This window comes from Onychomys torridus, chromosome 1 (assembly GCF_903995425.1).
Source record: "Onychomys torridus chromosome 1, mOncTor1.1, whole genome shotgun sequence".
Lineage (NCBI taxonomy): Eukaryota > Metazoa > Chordata > Mammalia > Rodentia > Cricetidae > Onychomys > Onychomys torridus.
Genome location: NC_050443.1, coordinates 127849726 through 127866824, shown reverse-complemented (window position 1 = coordinate 127866824; position 17099 = coordinate 127849726). Strand labels below are relative to the sequence as shown.

General features: G+C 40.8%; 1 protein-coding gene and 1 pseudogene across 2 annotated transcripts in view; one reads left to right on the top strand and one right to left on the bottom strand.

Annotated features, from left to right (window-relative positions):
* The window catches only part of LOC118594502 (solute carrier family 22 member 19-like), a 703508-nt gene that overhangs the window by 677313 nt on the left and 9096 nt on the right, over window positions 1–17099 (top strand). The window lies entirely within an intron of this gene.
* LOC118586965 lies at window positions 12313–16535 on the bottom strand (annotated as a pseudogene).

Here is a 17099-nt window from a genome sequence, read left to right as displayed (position 1 = left end):
ACAAAGACTCACTTCTTAGTCCAATTGGGTGCTTGTGGGCTCTGTCTCAGGCTAAATTTTGGACTTTCAAGTTTTAATATCATATGTATCGTTTTAAAATCTCATTTTCGTATACCTTAAACCACTTTTTAGATGTTTGTAACTTGCATAAATATTTAGTAATTTACCATGAGACATAGGTACTTGATTATTGAGAGTAGTCATTGAAAAGGCAAGTATTTTTAAATCATCAATGGAGCATAAAGGAACAGTATAAAGAAAAATTTCAGTCAGTAACAAAAGGCTGGTAGTTTTGAGCTTATGGTGTCATTGAAAACTGTTTGTGAATTTCCCTTTTTCAGTAGGAAGCCCGTTAACTCTAGGAAAAAAGCAAGGCCTGATTTTTATCTATTCTAATTGTAGGTTTAATTAGAATTTGTATTTTTATAAACATTTTAGGCTGGTGTGTAATTGAGCCTCAGTTTTGAAGTTTTTTTTTCCTTAAGAGACTCAAGTATTTAAATTTGTCTTTAAAGCTCTTATTTATATCATTGGCAAGCAACACATCCATCTTACAAAAACCCAAACTTATTGTAAAGTGAGAATTTTTTTTCCAGTGAGACTGTTTTTAAGGTGAAAGCAGACTTTTAATATTTGACTGAATGAAGCACCTAAAGACTGTATATATCAAAGAATCTCTGTTTTTCCATGATAGGCACAATTTATTTATTTGATATGAAATAGAAAATTATACTCAATTTCTATTTAAAAGAAAGCTAAACCATAAGGTGGCTGGTCCTCAGAGGCTAAGAGAAGAAGGAAAATTCAGGAAGAAGTTGGATGAAAGAAAAGGAAAAAAGCATAGTTTAGGCATGATACCCCTGCCTAATACCTGGGTTGGGCAATTAGGCATAGTGAGGAAGGAGTGAGCAGTCAGGTGGCCCCAGAGACAACAGAGGAGAGGCCCTGTAACCCTAGGTTAGAGGGGCTGCCTATCCATACTCATCACAGGGATCTGAGAAAGATAAGTCTTACCAGAGTGAGCAGGAAGTATGGACCAAGTGACCTATGTATAAATTAAAAGTGTCAGCGACTTACCCACCCAGACAGTCAGCCTGGGCTCCTTCACAGTAATCTTAATGACTTGATTAAGGGCAGAAGTCTCAGGGCAGCATCAGTCTTTGGCTGCCAGGACCAGAAGATCTGAGAGTGGAGGAGGAACTTGGGCGACTTGAGGTAGGGTGATACAGTTGACCCTCCAGTGCTCTATCTGTCCAAAGTTTGGGCAGGGGTCCCAATGGTGGGGATGAGCCTTGGGGCCTTTCTTTGCTCAGTGGCTAGTGTTGTCATACTAGAAGTAGATCCCAGGTGGAGTCCATTGGTGCCCCATCTTCTTTGATGGTGGCTCAGGGCTTCTGCCAGAAGCTGGTATTTCTGCCTGCCACAGGAAGCCCTTTACTCCTTCTCGCCTTTATTAGACACTTTAAGCGCCACATTCAGCAGATCTCTCAGAGGAGTTTAAGGGACATCATGCAGTACCTGATTTTGAATATTATTTCACATTTAATAAACTTTGTTTCCTGTTACGTGCTTTAGACGTAACTTTGACAACATACACAGGTTAGACAGGAGGTTAAAGCTTGTCCCTGTATATGAATTTCATTTGTACATAGCATGACTACAAACATAGTTTTGAGTACATTAAAGAATTTGATCATTTATAAGGTGTCTGACCAGTAACTTCATGTCTTTCTTTAAATATTATGATTATGTGTTTTAATTTTACACATTAGTCATGGGTTCCCCTGTCCTCCCCACTCCTGCACTCACCCCCACCTTTCCAGCCCCTCCCCTCCATTCCCATGTCCTCCAGGACCAAGACACCCCTGGGGATTCATGTAAACCTGGTGGATTCAGTATAGGCAGGTCCAGTCCCCTCCTTCCAGGCTGAGCATGTGTTCCTGTGTAAGCCCAAGGTTCCAAACAGCCAGCTCATGCACTAAAGACAGGTCCCGGTCCCACAGCCTGGGTGCCTCCCAAACAGTTCAAGCTATTCAATTGTCTCGCTTATCCAGAGGACCTGATCCAGCTGGGGGTTCCACAGCCTTTGGTTCATAATTCATGTGCTTCCATTCGATTGGCTATTTATCCCTGTGCTTTTTTCAATCTTGGTCTCAAAAATTCACACTCTTACAGTCCCTCCTCTTTCTCAACAATTGGACTCCTGGAGCTCCACCTGGGGCCTGGCCAAGGATCTCTGTATCCACTTGCCAGCAGTCTATGGAGGATGTATCATTGTGGATTTCTGGGGACCTCTCGAGCACTCTGCCTATTCCTGGTCTCATGTGGTCTTCATTTTTCATGATCTGTTATTCCTTGTTCTCCCTTTCTGTTCTTGATCCAGCTGGGATCTCCTGATCCCCTAAGCTTTCTTTCCCTCAAATCTTGCACTGCATTACTCCCACTGTCGTCCAGGTTGTTCATGCAGATCTTATCCATTTCTCTGTCATTGGGTGGTCCCTGGGTCTTTCCTTGGGTCCCGTTTTCTAGGTAGCCTCCCTGGAGTTCTGTAGGAGTCTAGTCATCTTTGTTTTACATCTAGTATCCTCCTATGAGTGAGTACATACCATGTTTTAGTGGTTAAATTATTTAGGCCACTCCACGTAGTTAAAAGGGAGGTTTATTTAGTGGGGTAACTTACAATGAAGAGGTAGGTTGCAGGGTCTGGCAAAGGTATAGTGCAGTCCGGCAGTGTTCTCTGGAGAACTCTGTTCGGTCTCCCTCCAGCTTCCAGGGTCCCGGACCCAAGCGCGTGACCTCCTCTCGATCCTCCTTCTTCCTTCTTTCTTTCTCTGCCCTGCCTTGTGGGCATAACCATTACCGAAGCCTCAATGGGGGTTGGAACTTCCCGGCCAATGCTGGGATGGCTATCCACTACAATGTTTGTACTTCTGAGTCTGGGTTACCTCACTCAGGATGATTTTTTCTAGATCCATCCATTTGCCTGCAAACCTCATGATGTCATTGTTTTTCTCTGCTGAGTAGTACTCCATTGTGTATATGTACCATATTTTCTTTATCCATTCTTCAGTTAAAGGGCATCTAGGTTGTTTCCAGGTTCTGGCTATTACAAACAATGCTGCTATGAACATAGCTGAGCAAATGCCCTTGTGGTATGATTGAGCATTCCTTGGGTATATGCCCAAGAGTGCTATAGCTGGGTCTTGGGGGAGATGGATTCCCAATTTTCTAAGGAAGGGCCATATTGATTTCCAAAGTGGCTGTACAAGCTTGCATTGCAACCAGCAGTGGAGGAGAGTTCCCCTTGTTCCACATCCTCTCCAGCATAAGCTGTCTTCTGTGTTTTTGATCTTAGCCAGTCTGACAGGTGTAAGGTGGTATCTCAGAGTCGTTTTGATTTGCATTTCCCAGATAATTAGGGATGTTGAGCAATTCCTCAAATGTCTTTCAGCCATTTGAACTTCCTCTGTGGAGAATTCTCTGTTTAGTTCTATAGCCCATTTCTTAATTGGACTGTTGGGCATTTTGATGTCTAATTTCTTGAGTTCTTGATATATTCTAGATACCAGCCCTCTGTCAGATGTGGGGTTGGTGAAGACCTTTTCCCATTCTGTAGGCTGTCGCTTTGTCTTGTTGACCATGTCCTTTGCTCTACAAAAGCTTCTCAGTTTCAAGAGGTCCCACTGATCGATTGTTGCTCTCAGTGTCTGTGCTACTGGTGTTATATTTAGAAAGTGATCTCTGGTGCCAATGCATTCAAGAGTACTTCCTACTTTGTCTTCTATCAGGTTCAGAGTAACTGGATTTATGTTGAGGTCTTTGATGCACTTGGACTTAAGTTTTGTGCATGGTGACAGATATGGATCTATTTGCAGCCTTCTACACATTGACATCCAGTTATGCCAGCACCATTTGTTGAAGATGCTTTCTTTTTTCCATTGTACAATTTTGGCTTCTTTGTCAAAAATTATATGTTCATAGGTGTGCGGGTTAATATCAGGGTCTTCCATTTGATTCCATTGGTCCACATGTAGGTTTTTATGCCAGTACCAAGCTGTTTTTATTACTGTAGCTCTATAGTAGAGCTTGAGGTCAGAGATCGTCATGCCTCCAGAGGATTCTTTTGGCTATCCTGGGTTTTTTGTTTTTCCATATGAAGTTGAGTATTATTCTTTCTTATTAGTCTGTGAAAAATTGTGTTGGTAATTTGATGGGGATTGCATTGAATCTGTAGATTGCTTTTGGTAAGATTACCATCTTTACTATGTTAATCCTGCCTATCCATGAGCATGGGAGATCTTTCCATTTTCTGACATCTTCTTCAATTTCTTTTTTCAGGCACTTAAAATTCTTGTCATATAGGTCCTTCACATGCTTAGTTAGCGTAACCCCAAGGTATTTTATATCATTTGTGGCTATTGTAAAGGGGGATGTATCTCTGATTTCCTTCTCAGCCTGTTTGTCTATTGTATATAGGAGGGCTATTGATTTTTTTATTTGATCTTGTATCCTGCTATGTAGCTGAAGGTGTTTATAAGATGTATCAGTTCCTTGGTTGAATTTTTGGGATCACTCATGTATACTATCATGTCATCTGCAAAAATGGAAAGCTTGACTTTTTCCTTCCAATTTGTATCCCTTAATTTCCTTATGTTGTCTTCTTGTTCTGGCTAGAAGTTCAAGTACTATATTGAATAAGTAGAGGGAGAGAGGACAGCCTTGCCTTGTTCCTGATTTTAGTGGTATTGCTTTGAGTTTCTCTCCATTTAATTTGATGTTGGCTGTTGGCTTGCTGTAGATTGCTTTTATTATGTTTAGGTAAGTTCCTTGTATTCCTGATGTCTCCAAGACCTTTACCATGAAGGGATGTTGGATTTTGTCAAGAGCCTTTTATTCAACTAGTGAGATGATCATCTGGTTTTTTTTCTTTGAGTTTGTTAATATGCTGTATTACAATGACACACTCTCATATGTTGAACCACCCTTGCATCCCTGGGATGAAGCCTACTTGATCATGGTGGATAATTGTTTTGATGTGTTCTTGGAGTCTGTTCGCCAGAATTTTATTGAGTCTTTTTGCATCAATGTTCATGAGGAAGATTGGTCTGTAGTTCTCTTTCTTTGTTGCATCTTTATTTGGTTTAGGAATCAGGGTAATTGTAGCCTCATAGAAGGAGTTTGGTAATATACCTTCTGCTTGTATTATGTGGAACAATTTAAAGAATAATGGTATTAAGTCTTCTTTGAAGATCTGGTAGAATTCTGCAATGAAACCGTCTGGTCCAGGGCTTTTCTTGGTTGGGAGACTTTTAATGACTGATTCTATTTCCTTAGGGGTTATTTGACTATTTAAATGGTTTATCTGGTCTTGATTTTACTTACGTATGTGGTACCTATCCGGAAAAGTATCCATTTCTTTTAGATTTTCCAGTTTTGTGGAGGACAGATTTTTTAAGTATGACCTGGTGATTCTCTGGATTTCCTCATTGTCTGTTGTTATGTCCCCCTTTTCATTTCTGATTTTGTTAATTTGGATGCTCTCTCTCTCTTTCTTTGGTTAGTTTGGATAAGGGCTTGTCTATCTTGTTGATCTTCTCAAAGAACCAACTCTTTGTTTCCTTAATCTTTTGTATTGTTGTATTTATTTCTATTTTATTGATTTCAGCTCTCAGTTTGATAATTTCCTGGCATCTGTTCCTCCTGGGAGACTTTGCTTCTTCTTATTCAAGGGCTTTCAGATGTTCTGTCAAGTCACTAGTGTGAGATTTCTCCAGCTTCTTTATGTGGGCATTCAGTGCTATGAACTTCCCTCTTAGCACTGCTTTCATAGTGTCCCATAAGTTTGGGTATGTGGTGTATTCATTTTCATTGACCTCTAGGAAGTCTTTAATTTCTTTCTTTATTTCTTCCTTAACCCATTGGTGATTCAGTTGTGCATTATTCAGTTTCCATGAGATTGTAGGAGTTCTGTAGTTTTTTCTGTTGTTGAAATCTAACTTTAAACCATGGTGGTCTGATAGAACACAGGAGGTTATTCCAATTGTTTTGTATCTGTTGAGCTTTGCTTTGTGGCCAAGTATGTGGTCGATTTTATAGAAGGTTCCATGGGATGCTGAGAAGTTGTATTCTTTTTTGTTCAGGTGGAATGTTCTGTAGACATCGATTAAGTCCATTTGAGCCATAACATCAGTTAAGACCATTATGTCTCTGTTAACTTTCAATTTGGCCATTCTTTCCAGAGGTGAAAGTGGGGTGTTAAAGTCTCCCACTATTAATGTGTGGGTTTTTATATGTGATTTAAGCTTTAGTAATGTTTCTTTTACATATGTGGGTACCCTTGTGTTTGGGGCATAAATGTTCAGAATTGAGACTTCATCTTGGTGTATCTTTCCTGCCATGACTATGTAATGTCCTTCATCATCTCTTTTGATTGATTTTAGTTTGAAGTCTATTTTGCTGGATATTAGGATGGCTACACAAGCTTGCTTCTTAAGACCATTTGATTGGAAAGTCTTTTCCCAGCCTTTTATTCTTAGGAGGTGTCTGTCTTTGAATTTGAGGTGTGTTTCTTGTATGCAGCAGAAAGATGGGTCGTGTTTTCGTATCCATTCTGTTAATCTCTGTCTTTTTATAGGTGAATTAAGTCCATTGATATTAAGGGATATTAATGACCAGTGATTGTTCATTCCTGTTATCATTTTAATTTTTTTTGGTGGTGGTGTGTGTGTACTTCTCTTTTTTTTGGGTTTACTGCTGTGGTGTTATCTACTGCCTGTGTTTTCATGGGTGTATCTGCCTTCCTTAGGTTGGAATTTTCCTTCTAGTGCTTTCTGTAGGGCTGGGTTTGTGGATAAGTATTGTTTAAATCTGGTTTTGTCTTGGAAGGTCTTGTTCACTTCATCTATGATGATTGAAAGTTTTTCTGGGTATATTAGTCTAGGGTGGCATCCATGGTCTCTTAGTGTCTGCATTATATCTGTCCAGGTCCTTCTGGCTTTCAAAGTCTCCATTGAGAAATCGGGTGTTATTCTGATGGGTTTGCCTTTATAAGTCACTTGGCCTTTTTCCTCTTCCGCCCTTAATATTCTTTCTTTATTCTATACATTTAGTTGTTTAATTATTATGTGGCGATGGGACATTTTTTGGGGGTCTAGTCTGTTTGGTGTTCTATAGGCTTCTTGAATCTTCATAGGCATTTCCTTCTTTAAGTTGGGAAAGTTTTCTTCTATGTTGTTGTTAAATATATTTTCTGTGCCTTTGAGTTGGTATTCTTCTCCTTCCTCTATCCCTATTATTCTTAGGTTTGGGCTTTTCATTGTGTCCCAGATTTCTTGGACATTTTTTGTTATGACATTTTTGGCATTGGTATTTTCTTTAACTGACAATCCATCTCCTCTATTGTATCCTCTACACCAGAGATCCTCTCTTCCATCTCTTGTATTCTGTTGGTTATGCTTGCATCTGCGTTTCCCGTTCTTTTACTCAGATATTCTATCACCAGCATTCCCACTGTTTGTGTCTTCTACATTGTTTCTATTTCCCCCTTCATGTCCTGATCTTTTTCCCTCACCTGTTTCATTGCTTTTTCATGGTTTTCTTTAAGGGATTTATTGTTTTCTCCCAGTTTTTTATTTGTCTTTTCCTCTATTTTTTTTTTTATGGATTTCTTCCCATTTTTTTGTTTGACTTTATCTCATTCTTAAAATGTATTTCCTCCACTTTTTTGTTTATCTTTTCCTCAATTTCATTTTTTTATTTTTTCTTGAAAGGCCTCTAGCATCTTCATAATGCCAATCCCAAGGTTGCTTTCTTTTGCTTCTTCCACACTGTGATATTCAGGTCTTGCTGTTGGAGGACGGCTAGGTTCTGGTGAAGCTCCATTGCTCTTTATGTTGTTGTATTTACTTCTGTCTTGACCTCTGCCCATCCCCTCAATCAAAAGGCACAAGAGGTGCCTGTGTCTGAGCGAGTTGCTGTTGGTCCACGCTGTGTCTGCTGTGTCCCGGTCTAAGTGGGCCCTTCTGGGCCCAATCCTAGCTCTTGGTCTGATTGGAGCAGGCAGCCTCTGTGTCTCAGTGAGTCACTCCTGGGTCAACCCAAGCCAGTTGATTCTGTGACTCACAGATTCATTCCTGGTCTTATCAGTGCTCTCTGTCCAGTTAGAGCTGATAGATTGGGCATTTCAGGAAGTCTCTTTTGGTCCAATGAGAGGTGGCAGATTATACCTCTCAGAAAGCCACTCCTGGTCTAATCTGGGCTGGCAGATTCCCTGTCTCCTCTTGACTTTACTCTTGGTCCAATGATGGCTCTTTGTCCAATGAGAGCTCTCTCTTTCTCTGGGCTGGACAGGAGCTCTCTGGGCTGGGTGGGAGCTCTCTGGGCCAGATGGGAGCTCTGGGCCGAATGGGAGCTGGGGGTTGATCACCAAGTCTCAGGAAGCAGTGGGGGTTCTCAGGTGAATGGGTGTGTGTGGGCAAGGTATTTAGACTGCAGGGTCCACTGCGGGGTCCTGGAGAATGGGAACCTTCTGTTGGGAGCCCTGCTGGCTGCTAAAGTTCTTATCATACAGGTCTTTCACTTGCTTAGTGTTATCCCAAGGTATTTTTATATTGTTTGTGGCTATTGTAAAGATGATGTTTCTCTGATTTCTTTCTCAACCCATTTATCATTTGTGTATAGGAGGGCTACTGATTTTTTGAGTTAATCTTGTATCCTGCTACATTACTGAAGGAGTTTAATCAGTTGTAGGAGTTCCCTGGTAGAATTTTTGGGTCACTTATGTATACTATTATATCATCTGCAAATAGTGAAAGTTTGACTTCTTCCTTTCCAATTTGTATCCCCTTGATCTCCTTTTGTTGTCTTACTGTACTAGCTAGAACTTCAAGTACTATATTGAATAGATATGGGGAGTGTGGACAGACTTGTCTTGTTCCTGATTTTAGTGAAATTACTTTGAGTTTCTCTGCATTGACTTTGATGTTGGCAGATGGCTTGCTATAAATTGCCTTTATTATGTTTAGGTATGTTCCTTGTGTTTCTGATCTCTCTAGGACTTTTATCATGAAGTGGTGTTGGATTTTGTCAAAGGCTTTTTCAGCATCTAATGAGATGATCATGTGGGTTTTTCTTTCAGTTTGTTTATATGGTGTATTACATTGACAGATTTTTGTATATTGAACCATCCTTGCATCCTTGAGATGAAGCCTACTTGATCATGGTGGATGATTTATTGGATGTGTTCTTGGATATGGTTTGTCAGTACTTTATTGAGTATTTTTGCATCAATGATCATGAGGGAGATTGGTCTGAATTCTCTTTCTTTGTTGTATCTTTGTGTGGTTTGGGTATCAGGGTAACTGTAGCCTCATTGAAAGAGTTTGGCAATGTTCCTTCCATTTCTATTGTGTGGAACAATTTGAGGAGTATTGGTATTAGCTCTTTTTTGAAATTCTGGTAGAAACCATGTGGTTCTTGGCTTTTTTTCCCCACTAGAAGACTTTTAATGACTACTTCTATTTCCTTAGGGATTATAGGTCTATTTAAATTTTTTTAACTGGTTTTTATTTAGTTTGGGTATATGGTACCTATGCAGAAAATTGTCCATTTCTTTTAGATTTTCTAATTTTGTAGTGTACAGCTTTTTGAAGTATGACCTGATGATTCTCTGAATTTTCTCATTGTCAGTTCTTGTGTCTGTCTCCCTTTTCATTTCTGATTTTGTTAATTTGGATATTCTCTCTCTGTGTTGGATAAAATTTTGTCTATCTTGTTGATTTTCTCAAAGAACCAACTCTTTGTTTCATTGATTCTTTGTATCATTCTCTTTGTTTCTTTCTTTTCTTTTCTTTTTTTTTAATTGATTTCAGCCCTCAATTTGATTATTTCTTGGCATGTCTGGGTGAGTTTGCTACTTTTTGTTCTAGAGCTTTCAGGTGTGCTGTGAAGTCACTAGTGTGAGATTTCTCCATCTTCTTTATGTGGGCATTTAGTGCTATGAATTTTCCTTTTAACACTGCTTTCATAGTGTCCCATAAGTTGGGTATGTTGTGTATTCATTTTCATTGAATTCTAGAAACTCTTTAATTTCTTTAATTTCTTCCTTGACCCATTGGTGATTCAGTTGGGCATTATTCAGTTTCCATGAGTTTGTAGGCTTTCTACAACTTGTGTTGTTGTTGAATTCTAACTTTTTTTTTTCTTTTGGTTTTTCAAGACAGGGTTTCTCCATGTAGCTTTGGTTCATGTCCTAGATCTTGCTCTGTAGACCAGGCTGGCCTTGAATTCACAGAGATCTGCTTGGCTCTGCCTCCCGAGCGCTGGGATTAAAGGCATGCATCACCACCACTGCCCAGCATTGAATTCTAACTTTAAGGCATGGTAGTCTGATAAAATACAGGAGTGTATTTCATATTTTTTGTACATGTTGAGATTTGCTTTGTGACTGAGTATGTGGTCAATTTTAGAGAATGTTCCAAAAGGTGCTGAGAAGAAGTTATGTTATTTTGTGTTAGGGTGGAATGTTATGTAGGTATCTATTAAGTTCATTTGAGTTATAATGACTATTAGTTCCCTTATTTCTCTGTTAAGTTTCTGTCTGGCAGACCTGTTCATTGGTGAGAGTGGGGTGTTGAAGTCTCCCACTATTAATGTGTGGGGTTTGATGTGCAATTTAAGCTTTAGTAGTTTATTTTACAAATGTGGGTGCCCTTGTGTTTGGGGCATAAATGTTCAGAATTGAGACTTCATCTTGGTGGATTGTGTCCCTGTGACGAATATGTAGTGCCATTTCTGATCTCTTTTAATTGATTTTAGTTTGAAGTCTATTTTGTTAGATATTAGGATAGCTATACCAGCTTGCTTCTTTTTTATTTATTCATTTTTTATTAAGAAAAAATTTTCATTTGTTTCATACACCAATCAAAGACCTCCCTCTTCACTCTTCCCTCTCCCTTAGCCTTCCCCTCCTAACCTACTCCCACTCCCCTTCACAAGAAGGCAAGGTCTCCCATGGGGAGGCACATCCAGTAGAGGCAAATCCAAGCCCTTCCCCTTGCCTCAAGCTTCACGAGGTGTCCCATCATAGATTTTGGGCTCCAAAAAGCCTGCTGTTGTACCATGATGGATTCTGGATTCTGATCCTACCACCAGGGGGCCCCCTAAGCAGATTAAGCTACACAATTGTCTCACCATGCAGAGGGCCTAGTCCAGTCCCATGTAGGCTCCACAGCCATTAATCCAACTTTCATGAGTTCCCACTAGTTTAGTTTGGTCATCTTTGCAGTTTTCCTCATCATGATCCTGATGCACTTGCTCTTAGAATCCCTCTTCTCTCTGTTTGACTGGACTTCTGCCTGGTGTTTGGCTGTGGATCTCTGCATCTGCTTCCATCAGTCATTGGAGAAAAGCTCTGTGATGACAGTTAGGGTATTCATTGGTCTGATCACTGGGGTAAGCCAGTTCAGATTAGGCACCTTCTCCACTATTTCTAGTAGTCCAAGCTGGGGTCATCCTTGGGGATTCCTGGCAACTTCCCTATCACCGGGTTTCTCTCTATCCCCATAATATCTCTCTATCATGGTATCTCTTTCATTGCTTTCCCACTTCATCCCTGTTCCAGCTCAACCATCCCATTCCCTTATGTTCTCATCCCCTATCCCCTACCCTCCATTGCCCACTCCTCATCCCCAGTTTACTCATGGAGATCTTCCCAGGGTTATTTATGCATCCCTCTTTGGGTCTTCCTTGTTTGCTACCAGCTTGCTTCTTAAGTCTGTGACTACAAAGACTTTTCCTTTACTTGGAGGTAGTGTCTGCCTTTGAAGTTTCAGTATGCTTTTTTTTTATGCAGCAGAAGGATGGATCCTGTTTCCATATCCATTCTGTTAGCGTGTGTCTTTCAAAAAAATCTTTATGTTCCTTTATTGGAGCAAGATTCCTGATGTATACAGTGATGTATTTACTAAACAGAGTCCTGTGCAGAAATTACACACTATCCATCTAGACAGATTTTGGTTACACTTTGCCTATTGATGGAGTAGTTCCATTTATAAAGTTTTATACATCAAAAAGCTTTGAATTTGACCAGGCTGCCAATTAATCATCTCTGAAAAAATGGCATTTAATTTTAGCTCTATTTTACAGCATTAAAAAGCTTATGCATCAGGTAGCTTCCCAAAACATTATTCTCTGCACAACGGCGTGGAGCAGACAGAGCTCTTCATCCACCCAGATTCTGCTACATACCTGGGACAGAGCACTCCTGACCACCCCATGAACTGCATACTTTGATAGCCCACTTTCTTGGCCAGTTCATACTGCCAATGCAGACACACCAGCAGTTGTCCTTTGTACAGATGGCATTAGAGTCACGGTCTGTGACACGGTGGGAGCAGGTGCTGTCATAATATCCAGGTATCTAAAGGCCCATTTAAAAAATGCCAAATTGAGATAAAAATCAAGGGTACAAGTCCATTGCAGCAAACTGTACCCACATCACTTAGTTAAGGAGACATTAAGACATGATTCAAATCCCTTTAACTCAAATCAGCATAGCCCTGAGGTCATCTTGCAAAGTGCATATCAAAAAACACAAAGTTAGGGAGACAAAGTTTGACATGATGTCATTATGCAGGTCAAACTTGGAAGGTCATGTTGAGCATCTGTTCTGACAGAAAAGCATCCAGTCCTTTGTGTACACAGTAGTTTTATTGTAACAAAGCAACTTATACTTGTCAACATTTAAAATGAGCATTTTTCTTTCCATTGAAAACCAAAAAAAAAAAAAATTAAAAATTAAAAATAAAGTTACTACAGAGAATGTCAACTCCAAATAAAACTCTACAGGTTCTGCTGATTCTCCCATTGAGTGGTAGGGCTCAAGTCATCGTTAGGAGAGAATTTTATTTAAAAGTGTCATCTTAAACTGCAAGGATGTCCGTTAAACATCACAATCAAACACGCCAAAGGAGAAGCCATGTTGTCACAATGCCCACTTACCCCCACCCTAGACACCTCAACCCACCCTTGCTGACCTTCTATACTCCCCCCTTTTTTCTCTTTATTAAACAAGAGAAAGTAGTCAGATATATGTTGGTAAATGCTAACTGTCTGTATTCACATAGAGACACAGTGTAATCTCTGAGCCCAATATACAGAGGCAGGAAAAAAGCTACAATTCTATGCACTACTACACAGGGGCCTGTGCCAAGGGGCCCGAAGGGTTTTTCCTTTTTCCGCACAGAGCACAGTGGTGGTGTTGGATCCACAGTTTGAGACAACAAAGGATAAAAATGAATTTAGAACACAATAGTGGAGATTCTTTTCCTGTTGTATTTTGTTCAAGGTATTTCCCCCCAAATAGGTTGAGAACCATGGTGTTGAGAAGAAACTTCAAAAACAGGGCTACTGAGCACAGGAGGGGGGGGGGAGGGGAATGGCTGCAACCTGCTCCCAGGGACTGGAGAAAATTCAAAAATAAAAACAAAATAAAAAGAGGGTTGGAATCCATCAGTCCTCTGTGCTTGTCATCCTCACCTTCATCCTCCTCTCCTTCCTCACCTTCATCATCATCTTCATCTTCTTCACCTTCATCTTCATCCCCTTCCTCATCAATATCTTCCAATCCTTCCTCTTCTTCTCCTTCTCCTCCTCCTCCTCCTTCTTCTTCTACTTCTTCTTCTTCATCATCATTATCATTATCATTATCATCTGCTTCTCCTTTTTCATCATCCATATCAGGAACCAAATAGTACTGCAAGGGGTTTGGCCAAGCACCGTCTCTGATGACCTCTCCTAACTCATCTGCACCTGCATCAGAATGGTCAGTGAACCAGGTGAAGAAGCTCTCCAGCTCTTCATGCTGCCTCTTCCTGCTGGCCTTATTCTGCCTTTTTTTTTTTTTTTTTTTTTTTTTGCTTCGAGACAGGGTTTCTCTGTAGCTTTGGAGCCTGTCCTGGACTAGCTCTGTAGACCAGGCTGGCCTCGAACTCATAGAGATCCACACCTGCCTCTGACTCCCAAGTGCTAAGATTACAGGCGTGTGCCACCACTGCCTGGCCTTTATTCTGCCTTTGACTTGAGCATTTTGTCAAATCCTTTCCAGATTTCCATTTGGTTTCAGTGGACTTTGAAGATGGGTCGCCACCCTCATTCAGATGAAATTCTTTGGAGAGAGCTTTATTTTCAAAGTAAGGATTTTCATCAGAATAAGATTCTATTCTGCAACCTGATCTAATGTCTTCCCATTCTGTCACTTCGATTCTGGTCAAGTGTTGCAGAGCCTCTTCGTCTTCCTCCCCAAGCAGTGCAGAGACGTGTGGATGGTTGACAAATGTTGTTACCTAAAAATTTGAGATTTTGGCGATCAATTCTGACCTCTTATGAAAAAATGGTTGGCAGAGTTTGTTATATTTTTTGTTCTACTTTCAAAATTTCCTCACTGACTTGTTCATTAAGTCTGTCTATTTCATTTTGTACTTCGTCAATGTGTTCAATTGCTTCTTGCTGTTTTTTTTTTTTTTTTTTTTTTCTGAGGTCTCACCTGCCCGTCGTGGTTGGAGTTGAGCTTCTTTTTTCTGGCTTTGCCAATCGCGTCGACATGGTGCCCTCCCCGCAACAGGGAGCAGGGAGGGGGAGCAAAGGGACAGCCTAAGGGGCGGCCAGGGGCTTCCCCTCACACCACGTGGCGCCCGGCTGCCTCCTCCGGCTGCCTCCTCCCTGCCATAACTCGTTCACCCTCTCCCTGGCTGTCTGGTGCTGCCCGCCGGAGGGCCGGGCTCTCACTGAAGGCCAGGAGGCAGCTGCTCGGCTGGACTCCTGGACTTGGCGCCCAGTACTCCAGCTGCTTCTCTATTCGCCTGTATCTTTTTATAGGTGAATTGAGTCTGTTGATATTAAGGGATTTTAATTGTTAATTCCTGTTATTTTTTGGTGGCAGTGTGTGTGTGTGTGTGTGTGTGTGTGTGTGTGTGTGTGTGTGTGTATTTCTCTTTTTTTGGATTTCCTGTTGTGGGATTATCTGTGTTTTCATGGGTACCTCCAACTTCCTTGGATTGGATTTTTCCCTCTAGTGCTTCCTGTATGGCTGGATTTGTGGATACGTATTGTTTAAATCTTGTTCTATCATGAGATATTTTGTTTACTCCATCTATGGTGATTGAGAGTTTTGCTGGGTATAATCATCTGGGCTGGCATCTGTGGTCTCTTAGTGTCTGCATAACTTCTGTCCAGGTCCTTCTGGCTTTCAGAGTCTCCACTGAGAAGTTAGGTGTTATTCTGATGGATTTGCCTTTATATGTTACTTGGCCTTTTTCCTTTGCTGATCTTAATATTTTTTTCTTTATTTTGTATGTTTAGTGGTTTGATTATTATGTGGTAAGGGGGCTTCTTCTTCTTCTTCTTCTTTTTTTTTTTTTTTTTTTTGGTTTTTTGAGACAGGGTTTCTCTGTGTAGCTTTGTGCCGTTCCTGGAACTCACTTGGTAACCCAGGCTGGCCTCGAACTCACAGAGATCCACCTGCCTCTGCCTCCCAAGTGCTGGGATTACAGGCGTGGGCCACCACCACCTGGCAAGGGGGCTTCTTTTTGAGTCCAGTCTATTTGGTATTCTGTAAGCTTCTTGTATCTTTCTTTATAGGCATTTCCTTTTTAAGGTTGGGAAAGTTTTCTCCTATGATTTTGTTGAATATATTTTCTATGCCTTTGAGTTGTTATTCTTCTCCTTCTTGTATTCCTATTATTATTAGGTTTGGCTTTTTCATGGTGCCCCAGATTTCCTGGACATTTTGTGTTATGGCTTTTTTGGCTTTAGAGTTTTCTTTGACTGATGAATCTATTTCCTCTATCCTATCTTCAATGCCAGAGATCTGCTCTTCCATCTCTTGTATTCTGTTGGTTATGCATCTGTAGTTCCTGTTTGTTTATTCAGATTTTCTATTTCCAGTATTCCCTCAGTTTGTGTCTTCTTCATTGTTTGTATTTCAATTTTCAGGTCTTGAATGGTTTTCTTCACCTGTTTAATTTTTTTTTCTTGGTTTTTTTTTGGCTTTCTTTAAGGGATTTATTGATTTCTTCCATTTTTTTTTGTTTGTCTTTTCATCAGTTTCTTTAAGGAATTTTTTATTTCCCCTTTAAAGGTCTGTGTCATCTTCTTAAAGTCATATTTAAGGTCATTTTCTTTTGCTTTTTCTATGTTGGTATGCTCAGGTCTTGCTGATATAAAACCACTAGGTTCTGGTGGTGTCACATTGTTCTTTATGATGTTGAATGTGTTCTTGCACTGCCATCTACTCATCTCTTCCTCCAATTGATGCAAATGGTGTCTGTGTCTCAGGGAGCCACTCTTGGTCCAATCAGAGCTGGCACAGTCTGTGTCTCAGGGAGTACCTGTGGTCTTGGAGGATGGGTGGGTTGCCGGGGTGGAGTGGGGCTTGTAGATTACTGGGTCCAGTGTGGGGGTGGTGATCAGACCTGCCCGTGGGAGTCCTGCATGCTGGCCTGCAACTGGGGCTGCAATGGGTGGGGTATGGGGGCCATTGTTGTGCCCTTGGGCCTAAAGCCTAGAGGCTGGGGTGATCTGATAGGAGAACAAAGACTCACCTGTTGGTCCAATTGGAGCTGGTGGATCTGTGCCTCCCGGAGCAGCTATGGTCTTGGAGGATGGGTGTTTTGGGGGTGTGAATTGGGGCTTGTAGGTTATAGGGTCTAGTGGAAGCTGGTGGGAGTTGGGCCTGCCTGTAAAAGTGCTGGCCTGCCCACCCCAAGTTTTCTCATGTAGATTTTATCCATTTCTCTGTCATTGGGCAATCCCTGTGTCTTTCTTAGGGTCCTCTTTACTAGGTAGCATCCCTGGAGTTGTGAGTAGCAGTCTAGTCATCTTTGTTTTACATCTAGTATCCTCCTATGAGTGAATACATACCATGTTTGTCTTTCTGAGTCTGGGTTACTTCACTCAGGATGATTTTTTCTAGTTCCATCCATTTGCCCACAAACCTCATGATGTCATTGTTTTTCTCTGTTGAGTAGTACTCCATTGTGTATATGTACCACATTTTGTTTACCCATTCTTCAGTTGAAGGGCATCTAGGTTGTTTCCAGGTT